The following is a 24,454-nucleotide window of genomic DNA, read 5'->3' as shown; positions in this document are numbered from 1 at the left end:
CTTTCGCTGGCCCAGGAAGGGGTGAATCACAGATCAGTGTCAGAGGTGCGATGAAAACCCAGGAGTTCTGATTCCTGGGTCACCATGCTCCCTTTGCCAAGGGTGGAGCCGACACCGACAGACTCTTAGCTCCTGTGCCCTGTGCATCCTGGTTTTCGTGCACGTGGTGCATGGGTGAGTCTTCCTGAAACTGAGCGTGTGGATTAAGGTACAATATGCTTCTTATAACCACTCCAAACTGTACAGACATGAGAATACTAGGGTTGTCATTGTCATCAAAGGATTTCTTTAGATATCTTCTCTCAGTTGTGTAGATAAAATGCAGGTTACAAAGATGCAGCTTGTATATAACTCTCTTTACAACACCCTACTGCGTAAAACCATCCACACCTGAATGTGCCTGCCTAGTGATAGGCTTCAACATGGCTGGTCTATTATAATTCATGGACCATGGTAACTACTAATGATTTAAAGCTGAGAGGGAGAAAGAATGAGTTGGTCTTTCATACAATGTATCTGTGATAGAGAAGAGCCCTGTGACAGAAGGTGGGAGTCCTGGGTTCTGGTCCCAGTTCTTTCGCTTACCAACAATGGGAGCTGAGCATCACTCATCTTTAAAATGGTGAGAGTGATAACAATAACTTGTAGACCAAAGGCAGGCCCCCGGAGCAAATGATTTGGGGAGATTCCTCATGCTACATGATTTGATTATATTACATTATAACAAACATGACAGCAAGCTAAAGACATAGAATGTGATCCAGTTTTAGTATGTGTACACACACATACGCACACACACACACACACACCAGCTCTGAAGTCAAGATCCCTTTAACAGACTTGCTTATTATAGGTGACTTAGAAAATGTGAGGGCTAAACATGAACCATAGCCTGAGGTGGTCCTGCTAGAGAGCCATGTGCCTGTCCTGTCAGTCTCTCCAAGACCACTTGTAGAACAGCCCAGAATGCCAGATGGCATGGGCAGTGTGATCTGAGGAGGGCCATGAACCACATGCTCTAAAAATTTCATCCCCACCAGCTTGTATCTGGAATCATGATGTAAAATTGCTCCTACGGACAAGAATGTTAAAAAAAAAATTGAGTTCAAATGCAGAATTAATACCCAGGGGAGACATTGCTGTTATTAGCCTTAACTCTTTAGCTAGAACTCATTTCTAGCTAAATTTCACTTTTAGCTAGAATTTAGTTTGATTCATTTGTCATCTAACTGGATCTGGAAAGATACATAAATTTCCAGTAGAAGAGGAGAAAGGCATAAGACAGACCTCAGCTGTCATCCAGGAAAGGAAGGGCCGCCAGCCTGGAGTGACAACTAGGGTAAGTGGAAGTCTGGGCAGTGGAGAGGGAAATCCTGAAAATAAGTTGCTTACTTCACTCAGAGTGTTCCAAGGGCTGGCCTTGGCACCAGCATTGTCCAGGGGCCATGGTCAGCTGCTATATTCTGCTCAGGGCTGTGAGGGCCTCTGAGAAGCAGAAGAAATAACTCCTGCTTTCCAGAGCTTATTGTCCAGCTGAGGATATGAGACATTACAACATTCAGTAGGAACTCGAAGGGCGTGGAGACTCAGAGCAGCATGGAGACTCAAAGAAGAAATCAGACTAACTGCACTGGTGGGAAAGGCTCTAGGGAGAAGAAGCCAACTGGAGAAAAGGCCATCCAGGACTGGTCTGACAAGGGTGGGCAGAGGGAACAGTGAGGAGAACAATGAAGAGGACCCACAGCTCACCAGGGCTGCTCCAAAATATCCCACCAGTCACAGGGTCTCCTTCTGAGTTAAAGTGTTATGTGGGTCATAGGCCAAGACTCAGACTCTACCCACAGTGACCAAAGTCCAGACCACAGGCCAGTGGGTAGGAAGCATTCCCTGCCTTCCTCCATTCACAGAGCAACTCAGTCCTAACTCCTGTGCTGTTTAATTAACACAGAAGCCCAGCATGGACAGTCAGAGCCTGAGAGACTTCAGAAAGCTTCTCCTCCAGGAATTCTTATTTTTGAGGTCATAGTTCCTTTAAGGATCTAGTGAAAAGTATGAACCAACCCTCTCCCATGAAAAACATGCACCTGTGAAATACACATACAATTTCACAAGCTTCAAAGACGCTCTCCTACTCCCCTCCACTGCAAAACCAATCCTTGAACCCCAGTTAGTAAGAGCTAGCCCAATCCTTCCATTCTGCAGAGAAGAGGATCTAAAGTAGAAGAGTAACATCCCAAGGTCATCAAGTTAGAGCTGGACCAGAACCGGCTCCCTCTTTCTAGTAGTGCAGTGATCTTTGGCAGTTTTTACAGACTCAGGGGTATCCTTAGGTATCGTTTCATATTTGTATCAATTGCCATGAACATGCTGTGACAAGCCATCTCAAAACTTGGTGACTTGAAACAACAAGGATTCCTTTAGCTCTTGAGTCTGCAGGTCAAAGATTTTAGGCTGGACCTGGTTGAATGATTCTTCTGGTCTCATCTGGGGCGGCTCCTCTGGAGGCCAGCTGACTTACAGCTTTAAAGTCTTACTATGCTTACCTTCTCCCCATCCCACCTACCAGACCACGCACACATACGTACACACACACACACACACACACACACACGCACACTTCTTTTCCCCTGCTCCAGCCATGTCTGACCCACTGTAGATAGACTTTCCTATTTCTGCTTAGTGGTTAAAAGAGGAATATCACTTCTTATCTTAACCTCCTAATGATCCTCCAACTTTCCCCCAGAGAATGGGTCTGTAAATTGCACAGGATAACGGGGAGTTTAGCCTGCTACATTCATGGTCATCTTCAAAAAAGATGGCCCACCAGCCAGTTTTTTTCCATAAAACAAGGCATTAGATCTCCTACAGGGCGCTTTGTTGGTTAAATGACCCATGCTACTCCAGCTATAGCAAATCTAATCCAGGTCCAGTGCACAACCTGAAGCAACCACAAATGACCCAGACACCAGGGTGCCCCTAAGGTAACCTGGCTTATATTCTGCCATGCACAGGCACTTCATACTGAATGCTGCAAATTGGCCACCCAAATCCTCTGTTTGGGAAGACTAAATGTTGGCCGAACAAAGAGAAGATGAGTCACAGGATTTGTGGTGGTTGTCCTTATCCTACTTTTTCATTTCCCTATAAAAAATGTTGCACATCTTTGTCTTAGAAGAGCTGCATCCTGGGACAATTTTATAGCTGATGAGAACATATCTTGATCCACTCCACATTTCAGTGTAACCTTGCAGTATACCTATAACACTGGAGGCACACATCTCTTCCCTAGCAGCCCTTAAGAACCTGAATGGTAGAGAGAGGGAGCATCACAAAAGTTTGCTTCCAGCTCTGTACTCACCCACAGGTGATTCCATATTTGCTTGTTTTGACTGTGTCTTTTTAATTCTTTTTTTTAAAACTAATTCATTGTATTGATGTCACTGACTAGCTTACATGGTTCTTAATTACTTGCAGTCCGATAAGGGTATCATCAGGTTAACTTAGTTTCTGTTTTATGTAATTACAATACCAAACTCCTCTCTTTCATCGTCTGCCTTTCCAGTATGTTGGCCACAGAACATTGTCATCCTCCCCATAACCCACAACACTCAGAGGGCACTCAGAATGAGGATGGGTGGCTCATTATCTTTGTCGATCTGCCCCAGAGTTAGAATCCCTGCTGGTAGTATTACTTTCCAGTATATGGGGCCTGTGTTCACACTGTTGAAATGTTTCTTAATTAAGAATCTTTTTTTCTGTCTTATGCATAAATTAATCAAGGTAATTATTGTAGCATTATTATTATTACATTGTACTTATAGAGCACTTACCTCCAAGGTGCTCAAAGTAGCTTATAGATTTTTTTAATCTAATGAACTCTAGTAGCCTCTAGGCAAGATGGAGAGCAGAGCAGGGATTATTAGAGTCACATTATAGTTGGAGAAATGGGTCAGGCCAGAAGTAGGGGTGGCTGTGGGTTGCTGCAAAATAACTCATTCAGATCCATGTTCTCCCCGTCCGTGGAGGTATGAGAAGCGAGCAAAGGGCTACCTTTAGTGTAGGAAGAGCTCCTTCTCTACCTGCAGAAAGCATAGGCAGGTAGCAGCTTTTGAGCCCAGAGGGCCCCTCCAGCAGGGTTTGGATTTAGAAAACACACAGGAGATATTAGTTGTTTTCTCCCTTCCTCTCCTAATTTCCACCTGCCATGAAGTTTGACCAGGTCCCCAGACTGCTACTTTGTGGTGCAGGAAGCAAAGGGTATAAGGACAGAGGAGGAAAACTTAGCACTTGGCATCAGCACCAGTTTACCCTGACCCTGACTTACATTATTATATTTTCACATGCCTCTTTCTGATGCTCTACATTTCTTGGGAGTAGCTGAGCAGGGTAGACTTAGCCATAGACAGGCACCATCACGGTCTGGTGGAAATTCCTGTGCTGATGGAGATGGGGAAGTTGGGGTCCAGCTCCTTTAATTTGACTAGAGGGCAGCAGGAGGTAGCAGCATTTTGTAAGAGCCTTGAGCTAAAACTTCCTGCATTAAGTACTGACAAATATAGAATGTGTGATGGGTGACTCAGAGAATGACCATTGCAAGCACCACACAAAAATAATAATAGTAACAATAATATCAAGGTACTGATCTTGCAGGTCTATTTCTGGGTATAGATCATAGACTTTCTCCTCTCTCACAAGATTGCTAGGGTATGTATGGCTGTCAACATCCACATTGTTATAACTCAGCAGAATCTAGTGGTCACTCATCAGCATATAAGCATATCTTATTGCTTGTAGGGGAGAAAAATGGTAACTGACAGTGAGCAAAGACAATCTCATGATACATTTGGTAACTATGGGGTCTCTGCTTCCAGAAGACTCTCACCCATTTCATTAAGCAGATCCAATTCATGGTGATCCATGTGCTCCCTCAGCATAGAAAACCTCTTTCCTACCCTTGCACTGTCCGTCTGCCTTAGTCAGTACATCCATTAAGTCTTAACTCAGGCATCATTCTTTCATTTTATAATAATTTTTGACAATAGTGCCCATCCCTAAAAGACCAGGCACTATTCTGGGCACTGGGGTATAGAAGTGACAAAACAGATTGAAACAAAAAAAAATCGTTGCCATCACAGAGTGGGGAAGGTGAAAGGACAGATAACAAAGAAATAGCAAGTTATCAAGTAAGTTAGAAAGCTGTCAGTGCTATGGATAAACATTAAAGCAGGGAAGAGGTACAATTTTAATAGAGTGGTTAATGAAGGCCTTTGAGAAAGGACTTGGAGGGGATGGGAGAGTGAACCATGCAGATTTGTGACAGTATTCCAAGTAAAGGGAACAGGGAGTGCAAGGTACCAAGACCAGAAGATGGCTGACCCCTTCAAGGAAGAGCAAGAAGCAGAGCAGCTGTCAAAAACAGAAAACAGCAAATGTTGGCAAAAATCTGGAGATTTGGAACCTTTGTGCACTGTTGGTGGAAATGTAAAATGGGAAGCTGTTGTGAAAAAAAAAGTTTGGTAACTCCTCAAAAAGTTAAACATAAAATTACCAAATGACCCAGTAATTCCATTTCTAGGTATCTACCCAAAGGAACTGAAATCAGGGACTTAAACAGATACCCGTATGCCAACATTCATAGCACCATTATTCATAATAGCCAAAAGGTGGAAATACACAAGTGTCCATCAATAGATGAATGAATAAACAAAATGTGGTATATCCATGCAATGGAATACTGTTCAGTAAACCACCATAAGGACTTTGACTTAGACTTTAGGATGGGAGTCGTGGAGGTGAGGAAATGGGGTGTGACATGATCTGACCATCTTTTAATAGACTTCTATGTTATGAATAGATCAACGAGGGGCAAGGATAGAAGCAGAGACATCAGTGGAGAAGAGGCTATTGCAAGATTCTGAGCAAGAGATGACAATGGGTTGGTAATGGTAGTGCAGGTGATAAGAAGAAGTCATGTTCCGGATGTATTTTTTCAGGTAAAGATAAGTGTAAATACCAATGAATTGGATGTAAATTATGAAACAATGAGAAAAATTAAGGGTGATTCAAAAGTTATTTGACCTAAGCACCAGAAAGGATAATTTTACCATTAACTAAATAAATAGTAAGATGGCAGGGAAAGCAGGTTTGAGGATAAGAAGATCAATGCCTCAGTATGAAACATGGATTTAAGTGCTTATTAAACATCCAAGTACAGATGTCTAGTAGGTAGTTGACTATATGAATCTTGAATTTGGGAGAGCAGTTCAGACTAAAGTTTTAGAGTCATCAGCATGTAGTTGACACTAGTTGAGACCACTCAAGAATAATAGAAAAGGAGTACCCCAAGGACTGAGCTGTGGGGGACCAACATCAAGTGGTCAAGTTGATAAGGAGACTGAGAAGCAGCAGTCAGTGAAGCAGGAGGAAAAATAGGAGTGTGGGATATCTCAGAAGCCAAGTGAAGAAAGTGTTTTTAGGAGAAAGAGTGATTGACTGTGTCCAGTGCTACTGATAGTTCAAATAAATAAGGACCAAGAACTGGCAATTAGATCTAGAAACATGATGACTTGATAAGAACAGTCAGTGGGGAGGACAGGGCTAGAGCCTAAAGGGGCAAGTTCAAGTGAGAATGGGAGGAGAGAAATTGGAAACAGCATATGTAGAGAAGCCTTCTGAAGGGTTTTGCTAAAAACAGAAAGAGAGAGGTGGGGCAGTTGATGGAGGGGAAAGTGGAAGGAGTTGGGGTCTCAGAAGCTCCTCTGTTTCTCTGGTTGGTTAGGTGCCCCTCCTCTGGGTTTACACCCTGACCTTTGTGTGTATGCCTTCCCAAACAGGCGGCAAGCTCCTGGGAGGCAGGAAGTGTGTATCTTAGTCATCTCTGAGTCCCCAAGGTCTAGCAATGTGTCTGATATACAGCAGCTCTCGAAAATATTTGCTTAACTGAAGTACAGATTTGATCATAGGCAGATTGATTTGCAAAGGAGTAAAAATTGGTGAAGAAATAAATAAAAAGAATATCCAGCAAATCATCTGAATGGGATATGAATCATGAATCAGGTCCTGGCCCTGGGATCTGCTTTACATCTTGGAGGGGAGATTTGTGCCTTTAACAAACAAGATGGAGCTCTCAAATCCATTTTCCTTAATTTGACACTCATCTCTGCCATGGTCAAGTGTAGATTAGTGTAGCCTATGAAACCAGTGCCACTAGAAGAAATGTACCCTATGTTAGCAGGACTCGGCTATGAGGTCAATACCTGATGACATTAAAGGCTTGATTCATTGGCCAAAGTAAAGTCAATTGTTTTGAATTTGAATTCAAGGGACTAACAGAAGCTTGCTGGTCCTGCTTATTTGTCAATTTTCTGTGACTTTTATGAAGATTTTCAGACAGTGGACATCCAGATGGAGATGGATTTGTGCTTCCTTTTCTACCTGCAGTAAGAAGCAAAAAGGCCGCCATATCCTCCATAAAAGGCCGAGAACGTAATAACTCTTACTGTCCCCTTGGCTGAGTGATAGCTTGATAGCTAACATTTAACTCTGTGCCAAGCACTATATTAAAGCATTTTACTTGTCTTAACTCATGTAATCCTCTCAACACCTTCATGGAATAGATTCTATTACTGGTCCTGTTCTCTGGTTGAGAAAATTAAAGCACACAGAAATTAGATTAATTTATCCCAGGATACGTGGCTTATGAGTGGCCATCTGGCTCCAGCGTCTGTGCTCTGAACTACACCTGATATGGCCTCTTTCTCCTCTAAAAGGGTCTAGACTCATAAGAAAAGGCATCAAAACTTGCGTTTACTTCAGGTGAATTGGGTTCTCTATGAAAGGGCTCATTTAATTGGAGGAAAAGAACCAGCTCTTGATTCCACATTTGGCACTAAAAAATCATTCTTTAGAAGATTAAATATCCATTATATGTGTATGTCCTTAGATGAGTCATTAGCCTCTCTAAGTCTTAGTTACCAACCCAGGAAATGAGAATCATCTTACTTGCCCTACGTAAGAGTGGTTGTCAGCAGGCTTAGACTGACAGCCAGCGGGGAAGAGTGTGGCCTAAGAAAGAGGAGATCCAAGACCCGGATCTGGCTTTGCCTATGACTGCCAATATGCCCAGGAAACATTCTTGAACTTTGTCAATTCTCCTGTCCTCAGCTTCAAAATGATGACATTTGGCCTCCAATAGTCCTCTCCATACCAACACCCTCCATTTTGCGTGAAATGAAGAAAAACAAGGCATTGTTCGGCTTGTTGGTTTCCTCCTCCTTTATGTTGTGTGTTGACATTGCCATTGGCCATGGCACCCTAGATTGTCCAACCTGGGCCCATCACTTAGACCTCAAGCAGCTTGAGGTCTCATTATGCCTGGCTAAGAGGAATGGCACCATACCCATGTGTGTGCCCTTGGAGGCACTCTAAACAACTAGCACATACAGGGGCCCCAAATCATTTTTGGTGAAATGGGCTTATTGCAGTCTCTTCCAATTTACAGATTTTGTAAATCTGGGAGAAGACTGGCATTTTTGGAAGACTCGATGAAGGGGGCATAAAGAAATCTTTTAGTAAACCCAAATTGCTTTCAGTAACCTAGACACTTTAAGAGAATACCAGGACCACATGATTTACAATTATACAAGGTTCTGCAGGTCAATTATGCTACAGGGTATAACAGAATTAGATTATTACATGGAAAGTAGTCCTGCACCCTCACTAACACTAGAAGGGAATGTTCCTTTTGATGTTTCCATACCCATAGGCTGCCCCTTTGTTTTTTTTTTTTTTTTTTGAGATGGAGTCTCACTCTGTTGCCCAGGCTGGAGTGCAGTGGTGCAATCTCTGCTTACTGCAACCTCCACCTGCCAGGTTCAAGTGAGTCTTCTGCCTCAGTAACCCGAGTAGTGGGATTACAGGTGCCCACCACCAATCCCACCTGATTTTTGTATTTTTAGTAGAGACGAAGTTTCACCATGTTGGCCAGACTGGTTTCAAACTCCTGACCTCTGGTGATCCACCTGCCTAGGCCTCCCAAAGTGCTAGGGTTATAGGCATGAGCTACTGTGCCTGGCTGTGCTGCCCCTTTCTTGATTTCACCAAAACTGTAACCACGTGCCTGACTTTGGGACCAATGGAGTTCTGGGATGCTCTCACCAGTCTTCCCAGGAGGCTCTCCCTCTCCCACTGTCTACCTGTGCTGCAATCCTAACAGAGCAACATGATGCCTCAGCCTTTACTCCTTGACGTGTGCCACAGACAGGTGGTGATGCCTCATTTCCTGCCTCTCCAAGAAGATGCTGCTCCACGAGGCTGTGGGCCCAGATGAGCACCAACACTCACTTGGTTAAACCTATGGAGATGAAAATCTTCCTAAAGCAGATTAAGCTTCCTTGCCTTTTTTACGGAGTAGTATGAATATGAGTTAGGCTTTTTATTTAGTGGGACCTGGAAATAGACTCAGAGAATGTAGAATGCCCAGCATAGATGTCTTAGTCCATTTGTGCTGCTGTAACAAAACATCTGAGACTGGGTAACTTATCAGGAGCAAGATTTATTTTCTCACAGTCCTTGAGGCCAGGAAGTCTAAGATTAAGGTGCCAGCAGGTTTAATGTCTGATGAGGGCCTGCTCCAACAATGGGCCTCATCTCACAGTGGCATCTTCACCTAGTAGAAGGCAGAAGGGTCAAAAGAAGATGAATCCTGTGTCCTCACATGGTAGAAGGGTGGAACTTGTCCCTTCAAACTCTTTTATAAGGAACAAATCCATTCATAAGAGCAGAGCCTTCATGGCCTAATCACCTCCTAAAGGCCCCACCCCTTAATATTACCACAATAGGGATTAGGTTTCAACATGAATTTTGGAGGGGACACATTCAAACTATATTAATCGGCTTTGCATGTGGATGCTCAAGTTTTGCAGAACCCTAGAGCTAGAAGACCTTAGCTTTCACCCAACACAGTGTTTCATTTCCTCATTGCTGGCACCTGGGTGACAAGTATTCTTCGAATGAAAGAATGCATAAATGAATTAGTACTGAGCTGTAACAACTAATTCCTTTAAAAGCTAAGAAAGTGGTTAAGGCTATTTGCTCCTCTCTCCAACCACAGACGACCATGACTCCTTCAGCAGATGTCTGCTTTCTGTGAGTGTCCTGTCTCTTCCTTCTTTGAGGTTTCACCTGCCATGATTTACTACTGTCTGTGCCTGCCTATGGAAGCAACTTCTCTTTTCATTTTACCACTTCCAATATGTTGATTAACCAGAAACCAGATAATCAATCTTCCTTAGGTGGTACAAAAAATAAAGGTACCCGGACTCTGAGACAGCATCAAAGAGTCTCTCCCATTGGCAAAGGGCTTGAATTTCAGTGCATCAAGAGGTGAAACCTACTTTGACTGGGACTTATGATTCATTCATTCATTCAATACTTATTTGGTTCCAAGCATTTGGACCACTAGATAGCTAGATTTCAATAAAGTGAAATATCACTTTAAAAGTGAAATGGGGGCTAGCCTGGCCCATAAACCAGTTCTGACATGCTTGACCTGAGGTGAATAGGTTTTCAGTGGCCTTTCCAATATAGGTCCTTTATTATATTGTCTGCTCTAAAATCTAGATGAATTTTTTAGCTCAAAGATTGTATGGTCTTTAGTCCTCAGATTTTTTTATGCTAATTGGTTCCAAGGAGTAAATTGAACCCCCTTTTGAATTTTACTCATCTGGCATATCAAGGCAGGACTGAGGCTTAATTAACATTTCTCAGTATTGATACTTAAGGTACCCCATATTGCTTTGGCCAACAATGGGTATTCTCCAAAAAAAAGAATTGCTAATAAGGCCTTGGTTCAAGGATTTTATTCCTAGGGCTTTTCACCATAAGTACCTGATGGTATGAGGCAATACATTCTGTCGAGTACATCCCTATGTAATTGAGAAAGCCAGTCTCATGACTTTTGAGCCAGCCGTCCTCGACTCCTGTGCCTGCTGGCTGCTGTGACTGCGATAGAGTCACATCCTGATGTCTAAATATATAAATGTGCAAAGACGGTTAACTAGGACTTATTTGTGCCTTGGGAATTAAAAAAAAGTAATTAACTGGTATTTTTAACGCATTTTCTCTTTACAGGATGATCTAGTTAAATGGTTCAGTTATAAGATCAGGGAATTTGGTACCTTTTGAAATAGCCCATCTTAAGTGGTTCCAAAGTTATGTTAATGGGCTGATAGCTTGTGCTTTGTCTCCCAGAGAAGCTAAAGGGGAGGGCAGAGTTGATCTGATGAGCAGGTTGAAAAAGACGCAAGGACACAGAACAAAGAGGTCACGGTCGGCACCCACTGTGGTCAAGCCAGGAGTAAGCAGTTCACTGCCTGGGCTCAAGAATGTATTTAAAATATTATCTCAGATTTAGAAAAAAAATTTCTATCACCAAAGCAATTAAAATACTCAATTTATAATCTGTAAGGAATAAAAATATCTCTAACTTCTTTAGACATCAAGCTACAAATTCTATATTTGGATCTATTGGTCAGTCCACACTGTTAGCTTAGGGGTCAGGAGAGTTCTGGGTAAGTTGCACTGTCCACTAGCATCCACAGTGTGTAAAATGTGTATAATAGCATGGGAGGAAAGATAAAGTATGACTGTCACCAGCCTCCAAGATGGCCCCCAGTGATCCCGCCTCTTGGTCTTCGTACCCTGTGTAGTCCCCTCCTATATTATATCAGATTTGTTCTACCTGACCAACAGAATATGGCAGAAGTGATGGTATGGTATTTTTGAGGTTGGGTTATACAAACACTACAGTCTCTGTCTCTCTCCCCTCTCCCTCTCTGTTTCTCAGATCGTTTGCTCTGGAGAAGGCCAGCAGGCATGAGAGGCCCATGTGGTGAGGAACCAAAGCCTCCTGCCCACAGCCACATGTGTGAACTTAGAAATTAGAAGATCTTCTAGCCCAGTCAATGGCTGTACAATGGCTACAACCCTGGCTAATACCTTGACTTCAACCTCATGAAAGACTGAGCTAGAACCACCCAACTAAGCTGTTCCTAGATTCCTCACCATCAGGAACTGTGTGCTATAAAAATGCTTGTTATTATAAGCCACTAAATTTTGAAGTGTTGTGTGACACAACAATCTGTAAATAATTCAGAATACTAAAATATGAATGGGAACACAAATGTACAGACATGGTATAAGGAATAATTGAATGGTCACAGTGGGTCATTTCTGCCCTCTCATATGTCAGAGCGATTACACCCTTTAACCTCTACTTCTCCCCTCTTCCTGAAAATTCTGCTCAGGCCTTAGGCTTCTAGGAAGCTTATCAAAGCTAGCCTCTTTGCTTTTCATTGGTGTTATTTATGGGTGTTTATCCCATTAAAGTTGCAGGGACCCAGCCCATACGGCAGCTTTAAACCTGATGCCTTTTTAGGCCCTCAGCTGTCTGAACAGGAAAGACCCTGAAGCCCAGAAGATCTCTCACTTCTTAGCACAGTGAGGCTGCTGGGCCTTTGACTTGTGTGCACATCTCTGAAGAATTAGAGTTGGGGCAAGAAGGAACAGAAACCCTGCATGGAAGAACCCCACCCACTGCTGTCTTTTGCTGCTACTTCAGATTAAGTAAAGCAAACCCTATAGATGGGAGAGGCGCTCTTCTGAAGATGACATTTTCTTTAACTAGATACAAGGAGACAAGTGACCTGAGACAGGAAAGCAGGCTAGCCAAATAAATGAGAGTATCAGCCAGAGTTCTTCATGCAGGAAACAAATCATTTAATTTATGTTAAGCAGAAAATGATTTAATATGAGAAACTGGTGCTTAGAAAATTAGTCAAAGGGCTGGAAGAGCCTCCTTTAGGCTGGATCTCTGGCAATGATATCCTGAGCGTGCGCTATGCCCAACTGACCAACCATGAAAGGTGGAAATCAGGAGGCCCCAGTGGACCTAGTGATGTAATCTGCAATCTGGGGAGGCCATTGCTGCTTTTGCCACAGCTCCCTTCAATATACTCAGAGCTTAGTGTTTGCACCTGCAGCTCTGCTCAGCAGCCTAAGGTGTCCACGCCATTAGCCAAACTCTCAGGAAAATTGCCCTGGCATTAGTCCCACCTTCCAAATCTCACACAAGTATATTTAATGGACAGAATTCCATTCTCAACCAGAACCCTAGCGGCCAGGGAGTCAGTAACTTTTAGATTTCCAGACTCTGAAATTCAGAAAGGCACATTACAAAGAGGTCAGAATTAATCCTTAATACAGATTAACCATTTCTAAGGCAGAGGGCAAGCTCCTAACACCATGGCTGAGCTTCTTTCTCTTCTAAATGTAAAATTGGAGGAATCTAGGTGTGTTCAAAGGAGCTTCCAGATGACAAAGGTTAAAGATAGCTTCTGTACCATTGAGGTGGCTGAGGGGACAGCAAAGGACCCTCTTTAGGGGATCCCAATTGAAGATGAATGAGCCAAGTCTTATTTGCATGATCTCATTCCTGTTTCCTTCTTTACCTGTTGCTATCCCCACACCTTTGATAAAATCTCATCTAAATATTTCAGCTGAACTCAGCTGGAATTAAGAGGAGATTTTTATGGCCAAATTAGGGGCAAAGCATAAAAAGGGAAACAAGATGGTGACAGCAGTAATTATAGTGAAAGATTCCCAGGAGGAAGTGAACCTTGGGGAATGTCTTAGTCTGCTCAGGCTGCAATAACAAAAATACTTTAAAAAGGATGGTTGACTTATAAACAACAGAAATTTATTTCCCACAATTCCGGTGGCTGGGAAATCCAAGACCTCGGTGCCAGCAAATGTGTTGATTTCCTGATTCATTGATGGTAGTCTTTTTGCTGTGTTCTTACATGGCAGAAGAGGTGAATGAGCTCCCTGGGGCCTCTTTTATAGGGCATGAATCTCATTCATGGGCTCCACCATCATGACCTAATGGCCTCCCAAAGACCCCACCTCCTAACACTATCCCCTTGGGGGTTAGGATTTCAAGGTATGAATTTTGAGGAGGCACAAACATTCAGACCACAGCATGGAATAAGCATCAGCCACCCTCTCTGCATAGACATCCTTTCCCTGTGTTCATCTCATAGGATACAGGCTTATCGTCGTAAAGGGAGCTAGTAGTATTCCTGCAAGCCAGACACCACAGCTCAGACTCCTTCCCCAAGCCCCATTCAGATGTAGGAAATTAACCAAGTGTCTTAACAGCTTAGGCCTTCACTGCCTCATCTCCAAATGTCAGGGGGCTGAGCCAGAGGAGCTCTCCAGTTTCCTTCCAGCCCTTAAATCCATGAGTCCAGGCTCATGTTTATAGCAGAGGAATAACAAGTGAGAAGGAGGAATGGGGCTGATATCTGTACCACCTGCCACAATGCCACTAGACAGTGGAAGAGAGATCCCTTGAGAATTTGAGTGAGTGTGGGTAGTTGTCAGAATAGGGCAGAGTACCATCAAGGTCAATTGCAAGAGCAAGAGGCTCGTCTGAGATCAGAATGGCTAGCAACAAGAGGTGGTGGCTTCTGGAGAGTCCTTGCTCTGAAGATGGTCTTAGGTGTCCATTCTGGGTCCATTCATTGGCACCTTCCTCTCCCAAATTAATGTTTTCTTATAGACCTGGGCTCTTTTAGGGCAAGAGCCCCATCTAAACCTGTCAGCTGTCAGCATCTGAGTCTGAAGCTTTTGCCAGCAGGCATGGGAGGTGAGCTCTTCTCTGTAAGAGCACTTTGGAAGTCACCAGGGGTTATACAAATGGAAGGGATTATCACAGAAATATAATTTCAACAAAGGTGGTACAATGCTCTGTTCCACTATGATGAAATGTGTCATTAAATATAGAAATAGATCAAGCACCTTCCCACTGAGATCCTCTGGTACCAAGTATCTAGGTGAGAAGCTGAGTAGCTGTGAGAGCTCACCAAATGTGAAGGAGGTGGGAGGAAAAATTCCTCACTAGGGAGATATACTTAACTAGACTTATAAATAGCCCGATCGCAGCTCGTTTGATTAATTTGGGGAAAAGGAGTAAAAGTGTTTTGCCAATTCATCAGATTTCATGCTTTCAAAGCAGTTGCTAATGTAAATATTAGCATCCAAAATGAACAAATTGTCTCTGGTAATTAAATGCCCTAATTTACAGGTTCCATTAGCAGAGAACAGAGATAATTTCCCCCCTTAAATTAACTTTTCTCTGCTTCTCCCTTCCCTGTCTCAACTTGATAAGACAAGATGTGTGGGGGCTCCAGAGGGGGCTGGAGGAAGTTTACTCTCTCTTGGTCTGAGTGCAGAGGACTGAGTCAGTCCCTGAAGGCAGAGCTCAGAAAGAGTGGAGTGAGTGCCTGCCCCCAGAAAGCTTAACTCCCAATGGCTGTGGCACACTGAGAAACGACCATCCCAGGGGCCAGGAGTGGCCTGCTGTTAGAGTCAGGAGTTCTCCCAGTAACTGTGCGAGATCCGCCTTCTGTTGTCTCTCTCTAGATCAGGATGTACCCCTTGGAAACCTGTACTGGAGAGAGGTGGCCAACGACCCGGACCCCAAGCCTGGCCCCCAATTTCTAAGTCATCATATTTGTTCTTTGCAATACCTCTACCTTTCAGAATCTCTCTTATTCCACAGAACTCCTCTAAGGAGCCTAAGACTGTGCCCTATTACTCAAAACCCTTGGTTGACTACACTCCATGAAGTGCTAGCTGGTGGCTACTACAGTTAAGTCCTGGAATGTTTGCATTCTCATAGGGGGCTACAGACACTTAAACCAGCATCAGCCAAACAAGTTGAGCTGAAGTTAAGTGGCCAGTGACTCGCCACAGTGCTGGGGGAGGAATTTGGACAGGAGGGCCTAGCTTCATCCCTCAATTCATACTCAATTTCCTATTATCCTGTTTTATTTAGGGTGACTAGGTGAGGTGAGTGAAGCTCCTAGGGTGCAAAATTGAAGAAAGTGTAGAGCTGGCGTTTGCATGCCTCTGACAGTGAGTTACTCCTTAAATCTGCACCCTAGGAAGCTGGCAGAGATATCAGCCCCATTCCCTCTCCTCACTAGTTATTCCTCTGCCATAAACATGAGCCTGGACTCATGGATCTTAGGCCCAGAAGGAACTTGGAGAACTCCTCTGACTCAGCCCCCAGTGTTTAGAGGTGAGGCAGCAAGGACCCAAGGTGTTAAGGCTGGACCTAAACCTGGATGGGGTGCCATGGAGGAAGATGGGGGACTTAGGAATGGGATTGATGGCTGGGCTCTTTGCTCTTTGATCACACCACACACTCACAGACAGACAGACAGACACACACACACACACACACACACACACACAGAGCCCTGAGAAGACCTACAGTGAGGCAAGACTCCTCACTATTCTTCCAGGTCTCCAGGACATGGACAAAGGGAGGAAAGCACAGAGGATGGCTTTGAGAGAAGATTGGTTAAAGAAAGCGATAAGGAGAAGTGGGAAAAGGGTCACCAGAACCCGTGGCCTGGCCCCATGGGATCTTTGTGAAATGTCCTCCTTCATAAAAAGAAAATATATATATATATATATATATATATATATATATATATATAAAGAACTCAATAGTTACTCACACACTAAGAGCCTACTATGTGCCTAGACTGTTCTAAGTGTGGGGAAGGAGTGGGGAAGCAAACAAGTGTAAGGCATGTAGCTTGCCCTGGAGGCATTGACAAGCCTGTAGGGGAGAAAAAGAAAGATTTGACAAGTTAGCAAATCATGTAAGTCAGGAACTTCCAGCAAGGACGGGGAGTGAGTGCTGCGGCAAGGGATCTATGGGGATACAAGAGCAGGTGTGTAAGTCAGAATAGGCTAGGTTATGCTGCGGTAACAAATGACCCCAAACTCTGTGGCTGACAACAGCAACAGTCTATATCAGATTGATTTCCAGCTCACTGCACATGAACAAGCTATGCTCTGTTCCATCATTTTCGTTTGAACCCAGGCTGATGGAGCAGTCTCTATCCAGGACATTTCTATTTGTCATGGTAGAGAGAAAAGAGAAAACCAGTTGGTAAAACTTCTCCTTGGATTGTGATACTTGTCATGTCCCCTCACAGTTCATTGAATGAGATCCACACCGAGTGTCATTCCACTCATGTTATGACCAAAGCAAGTCACATGCCCAAGCCAACCATTGATGGAACAGGGAGATAAAATTCTCCTCAGGAAAGAACAGAAAGTATCTGAGAATAATAATACAATCTCCTACAGCAAGGAAAGCTTCCTGGGGAAGAAACAATGTGACATGGGTCGTGAAAGATGAATACATTTGAAAGAAAACATCAGTCCAGAAAGACAGCATATTCTAATGGTTAGAAGTGTGAGTTCTGGAAGCAGACTGCCTGGATTAAGCTCTCTGTCCCTCAGTTTTCTCATCTGTTATATGAGAATATGAATAAAACATATTAGACAGCGTTGCTGTGAAGCTAAATGAATACAAATAAATTTTGAGGGGATGGTGCCTGGAACATAGTAAATAAATACCTATAAAGTATACTAGATGAATACCAGGTCTTATTATTATTTCAGATTTTGTGGAAGCCCAAAGGGTTAAACATTCAAGGTGCATTTGGAGGACAATGCAGTAGAGAACATTCTTATAGAAGTAAAAGAGTTACAGTAGACAGGACTAGCAGACAACCCCCAAAAACTGAGAGAATCAAGCCTGATTATGGAAGACCATGGATGCCAAGGTAAGAGGTGTAGGCGTGACTGATCCATGAATGTATGGATCAATGAGCTGACTCTCAGTGATCCCTTGGAAGTGTCATGAGGGTTTGCATTAAGTTTAGGTCAACTCTTCCACTGCCACAGGGAAATGGCAGTCTTATGTCACAGTGGTGTCATACACTGCTGTGTCAGAGCTCCTTCTCAGACAAGCTAGGTGACCCTAGACAAGTTCCTTCACCTCTCTGGGTCCTGAGTCTCCCCCTCTGTGAAAGGAGAGGTGGGCGTCAGGATTGGCAGGGGCCCTTCCTATCACTCTTCTCCACTCTCCCAATCTACATTGGGCCTGGAACTTTCAGATGCTCCCTTACATCCCACCCTACCAACCTTTTACCCACTCCCTCCCACCCCAGCTCACACCCCCTCCCACCTCCATCTCCAGCAACCCCAGCTTCTTGTTTCCCAGGAAACCCTGTTTTGCCAACAGTGACCAGAGCACAAACATGCAACCCAAGCAGCCCAAATGAGTCTCATCCCCTCTCTCCACCCACCAGAACACAGAGGACCTGGCTGGTATTTAATTGGTTTGCAATGTTACATATCTGTTAAATCTTTTAATCCATTTAATAAAAAAAAGTTTAGACACATACACACAACAAACCCACTAACAATGGCCCCAATTTGTGTTTTGTCTGACTGGGAGTAATATTCATGTCTACATGAGGATGGCATGTAATTAACATGTCATAATCAAAATGACTAAGTTTGACACATTATAATCACTGCATGGAGATTATAGCATAGCCAGGGGCGATCCACACAGCCTATCTTAATATAATTTGCATAATGAAAGCATGGTGGCAGTAATAGCTTTTTTCTCTTGTTATCATAATTTCACCCAGGGCTGCAAGGGGCTCCTGCACTGTCAGATGTTGCCGTTAAAAGTCATTGTGACTTGAGGAAGGCTGCAAAAGTGACCCAAAGTCTTGAAAAAATAGCTTGATGACTTGTCCCTTGTGAACAGAGTGGGGCAATACCAGGATGAGCCCCCCCAAAATTATTCTACAAACCCATACCCAGCAGGCATTGGGACAACTTGATGTCCTCAGGCCCCTTGCTTGCTGAGGATGTGAAATTACCTTCTGATCAATGGCAAGTGCTGATATTCCTAGACCCCAGGCAAGCATAGCCAGACATGCATACCCCCAAGCAGACTGCTCACAGTTTGACAGTTGCCCAAATGGGGATCTCATCCATCTAGGGCCATGATGCTGACCCTAGAGGTCAAAGGCACGGGTCTGAGAGCCATGCAGGCCAATCAGTCAACCTCCATTTCATGGTCACAGACTACATCCCTAACCTGAGTGAGTGCCTTATGGAATTAGGTGAGAAATTGTGTGGGAGAACATCCATTCACACAGCGTTCCCTCTTCCCCTAATTTGCCACAGGTTACATTTAACCTACCACTCTTTTAGCTCCCTGCGAAGCCTGCTCCTCTGTGCCAGCCAGGCGGAGTTGTTCTCTATCAATCGCCCACTCTGTCCTCTTGCTCCTTCCTCACCTCCTGCTGCCCCAAACCCACTGTCTGACTTACCCAAAACCTCAGCTAGAGACCCTGCTTTTATTTGACCTGCTGATACCCCCTCAGTACCACCAAAAGCACTTTTAGAAGCATTACATTTTAATCTCAGAGAATCATATTAATTGGGACAGGAGGACTTTTTTGACTAGGGCCTGAACTTGGAAACAATATCCCCACACAAATGTAGAGCATAAAAATACTTAAACTCACTTCTAACAGAGGAAAAGGGGCACTAATAACTTTACAATGGAAAAACCTTCACCAAGTGATCAAAGTTAATATCATCAGTGACAAGTCATGTTGATATCATGTACCCTTGACCTCATAAGATGAAAGAGCACTTCATTTCTGTGGCATTCTTCCTCTGAGTTCAAAACCCCAGTCTAATCATGAGAAAATATCAGACAAATCCAAGCTGAGGGACATTCTTCAAAATACTTGGCCAGAACTATTCAAAAGTGTCAAGATCATGGAGGAGAAAAATAAAAGACAGGAACTGTCACAGGTCAGAGAACACTATGGAGATAGGACAACTAAAGGCACGAATGGTATCCTAGTTGGATCTCAGGACTGAAAAAGATGATTTGTGGAAAAATTAGGGAAATCCAAATAAAGATCACAGTGTAGTTAATAGTATTGCATAAATGTTAATTTCTTCTCAGTTTTGATAAACATTCTATAGTTACATAAGATGTTAACATTAGGTAAAACACTGGATAAAATTGGGTGAAGGTATACCTCCATACTATCTTTACAACATTTTAGTTTATTTGGGCTCTGTGAAAATAAAAAGGTTTAAAATGACATTTTCAAAATGTCACAAAGAAAATATTGAAACTGCGGAGATCTCACAAGCTTTTAGGAAACTGTCATAGAATCCAATCTGAATAGAAGTCTTTGTTCCCAACTACATTTCCCCACAGTTTAGCAAATTCTGCCCACCTGGCTGATGGCTCTTGTGATGCTAAGCTATAATTACATTTTGGTTTTCATGTGAGAGGGTAGAAAGAAGAATCTGAATCTATGACCATAAACTACCCCAAAATGTAGAGCTAACTCATTCCGTGGAAGCCTGCCAACCACATAGCAAATGGGCTTGTTTTCCACCTCGTATGTGATATCATAAAGACACAGATGAAGGTGATTCAATGGTGGTTAAAATGCATAAGAAGAAAGAACTTCTAGTAAGATCCCAATAGAACTGGAAGAGACCTTTGACTTCTTGGGCCTGACCCTCTTTTTTTCTCTGAAGGGACTGAGGCTTAGAGAGCTCAGGGTCACACAGCCGATTGGCATAGAGTTGGAAGTGGGACCCAGCTCTTCAAATTCCCAGCCCAGGGATCAGAGTAAATTCACAGGAGCTCATATGCAGAGTAGACTGTGAGGTGGTGTCCTGGTCACCCATCTGTCCTGAGAGATAGAGAACTGTCAATGCATACTTCAAAGTCCTCCAGGACACATTGGCTAGTCTTGCTCTTCCTCATGGATGGTGTGAGCCTCCCTCTGCTTTCATGGCCTCTTTCACCAGCTCCACTTTGCCTGGACCTGCAAGCTGCACTCCTGCACCCACCCAGAGATGCACTTTCTAGATACATTTTCTGGATGAGGCTGGATGCTATTCACAAGGCCCCAAAGCAAAGAGCTTTGTTGCCAAGTCAGGGCTGTCTTCCCCCTGCCAACACCCCTCCCTTATTTTCGGGGCTTGTCATTCAAGGCTGCCTGTCAGTCATCCGGGTCCTGGTAAGGAAATGAGGCCAAGGAACTCAGGCACAGAGCCCCCCACTGCGAGGGAAATGTTGACTCACAGCCAATGCATTTTAACACAGGGAAACTCCCAGGAAAATCAGAGGGCTGCGCCTAGGCTCCAGGGCTTTCCATTCTTCTCCAGGCCTGGAATTAATGCCATCATTTTTTTCTGGGCCAGGAAACTGCAGGAAGGCTCTCCTCCACCATGGGCAGCCCTCCTGCCAACCAAAGGGGCCACTGCTCCAATGCGCAAGTTTCACAGCACCTCCTTACTCAGAGACAGCCTTAGATGTGGCAATATTATCTGAAAAATAATGAACTGCCCCCCTCCCCCTCAAAAACATCCCCTACTATGCCCCTTCCTGGTGCCTGGAATTTCTCCATTAGATTTGGATTCCTTCAAATTAAGGAGAGTTCTTGCTTTGTTTTTTAACCTTTGTCCTTGGCTGCAAGGAATAGAGTCCACTTAAAGCCCCCTAAGCAAACTGGGGGACACTACAGTAACTTCTGAAAGAGGAGGACAATAAGGCCTGGCCACGTGAGGAGCACTGCTCCCCATGATAAGCTTCGCCAAACCCCTAGATTAGACCAGTTGCCTCCTTTCTCTCTCCCAGCTTTCTATAACTTCCCTTCACAACCCTCAGCACAGCTAATACTTATACAGTGATTCTTAGAAATATTTGCTTCATTTCTCTCTTCCCACTAGAATGTAGGCTCTGAAAAGTCAGAGGCTGTTTTGATGTACTGTCATGTCCTGGTACTAGCCTGGTCGCCAACATGGAGAGGAAGAGCAGTGAATATTACTGAAAAAAAAGAGAAGGGAAAAGGGAAAGAGGCCAGCCTGACTGTAACAGCAATAACGACCTCAGAGAGGAGGCAGAGGATACGGCTAGGACCACCCAGCTCCTCCTAGGACATAAGAAGCTAGCCTGACACTGGACCACACAGCTCAGTGTGACCACCTGCCCCATTCTCTAAGAGCAGCTCTGACAGTTCACTCTGTTTCCAGCATTGTGAGATAAAAATCAACTCTCCTAAAAAGTAAACTGAATTTTTCCATATTAGAATTCTGTTTTCAACATTAATCATCATAAAGATCAAAGTCCCTACACAGAAATTCTTCCTACTATTAACGTTTGCCATCTGCAAAGGCAAACTAAATACAAGACAAGTACATGCAGCCATGCCTCAACCAGACAGAGCATGTGCACCCTGCAGTGCTATAGGATGCATTCAAATGAAATCAAAGTTTTGATAGTGTGGAGTCATGTATGGGATTTTATTTTTGTGTTATATTTACCTCCCCACTCCCGAAGGCCTGTAGCCCCATCTATGAAAACAAGAAACTGGGGCATCATTATGGGCTTCGGTTCAGCAGCAAGTTAACAGAATACCTGTTTAATGGGTCTTCTTGTATGTCTCACAATAAGTCAGAAGCAGGCCAGGTGCAGTGGCTCATGCCTGTAATCCCAGCACTTTGGGAGAGGGATGTGGGCAGATCACTTGAGGTCAGCAGTTTGAGACCAGCCTGACCAACGTGGTAAAATCCCATCTCTACTAAAAATACAAAAAAAAAAAAAAATCAGCCAGGCCTGGTGGCGCATGCCTTTAATCTCAGCTACTCAGGAGGCTGAGGCATGAGAATCGCTTGAACCCGGGAGGCGGAGATTGCAGTGAGCCGAGGTCGTGCCACTGCACTCCAAACTGGGCGACTGACTGAGACTCTGTCTCAAAAATAAAAATAAAAAATAATCAGAAGTAATTGCCTACCTAGCATATATGACAACTGCAAGAAATCATTGGTTAAAAACTCTTTACAACAATATTATTTTTAGCAATAGGTTTCAAATTTGCATTTTTTACATATATTTAAATGCATATTGTATTTAGCATGTAAGTTAATTCAGAGAACCCCCAGGACTTTCACAAAGGCTCATGATCATCTCGTTTTGCTTTGGCTGTGGTCCATGCCACGAAGCACTGTAGGAATACATATCCCTGTGTTTAAACCATAGATTCAAAATAAACAATGGCACAATGACTGTAAAAGTGGAGAATCCAAACTTGAATTACTTCAATTCTGTCATTCAATATGACCATGCAGAGTTTTTAAATTTGTGTTTAAATTTAAGAAAATGAAACAGAATGGCTAGAATGATCATTTTAAAACCATGCCTCAGCCGGATGCTGTGGCTCACACCTGTAATCCCAGGACTTTGTGAGGCCGAGGCAGGCTAATCACTGGAGGTTAGGAGTTTGAGACCAGCCTGGCCAACATGGCAAAACCCCGTCTCTACTAAAAATACAAAAAAACAAAACAAAACAAAAAAACATGCCCCAATGAATATGAATCTAGGGGGAGCCTCTTTAGTTTATTCGGTCTACATGTGTGCTGTAGGTGGCTAGATGTAACTTATACACATGCTATTAAAACTCCAGTCACCGGAGCAATTGTTTAGAACTTAGACTTATAAAAGATTTACTTGGGTGAGGAGAAGCATCTTATTGCTGACATTACTTAGAACTGCCTGCAGGTGGTGATAATCAAAAGCAGACTGACTTCTAGTCAGTTCTATTATTATTTTAAATTCTGTACAGACACTGCAGCCCCTCATTGCCTGCCTGCAGTGTGGATAAACTTTCATCCTTGGTAAACTTTTTGTTTGTTTGTTTCCAGTTGTTCGTTGCTGTTTTCTAAAACTGTGCTTCTTTGTTTGGGGATTTTTGCATATTGGCTGTGGCTCTACTAAACTCACTCAGTTCTAGAGACTTTTTGTATATTCCTTGAGATTTTCTGTGTAGATAATTAGGTCATCTAAAAATAATAACCATTTTCTTTCTTCTTTTCTGGTCAATATGAATTTTGTTTCTTTTTCTTGCCTTATTGCACTAGCTAGAACTTCAGTAAAATATTGAAGAGGACTGGTGGGAATGGACATCATTTCCTTGTTCTTGATCTTTGTGGGAAATCAGTCTTTTATCATTGCTTTAATCTTCATCATTCATCATTAACCTTTTTCAGAAAGGCATTTAAAGAAGTTCCCTTCTATTCTTAGTTTGCTGAGAGTTTTTATCATAAACAGATGTTGAATATTGTCAAATGCTTTTTCTGCATCTGTTGATATTATCATGCAGTTTTTCTTCTTTAGTCTGTTTATGTTATGGATTATATTGATTGATTTTCTAATGTCAAACCAGCCTTTCATTCCCTGCATAAGCCCCACCTATTTTTAATAAAGAATCATTTCTCTATATTGCTGGATTCAATTAGTTAATATTTTGTTGAGATCTTTACGACTTTGTTCATAGGGACATTGGTCTCTGGTTTTCTATTCTTGTGTTGTTCTGACTTTATCTTGTTCACGCTCACTGAATCTTTCTTCTGTCATCTCCATTCTCTTATTAAGTGGCCCAAATTAATTTTAGAAATTTCTATTATT

This window comes from Symphalangus syndactylus, chromosome 1 (assembly GCF_028878055.3).
Source record: "Symphalangus syndactylus isolate Jambi chromosome 1, NHGRI_mSymSyn1-v2.1_pri, whole genome shotgun sequence".
Lineage (NCBI taxonomy): Eukaryota > Metazoa > Chordata > Mammalia > Primates > Hylobatidae > Symphalangus > Symphalangus syndactylus.
This window is presented reverse-complemented; position numbering follows the sequence as displayed.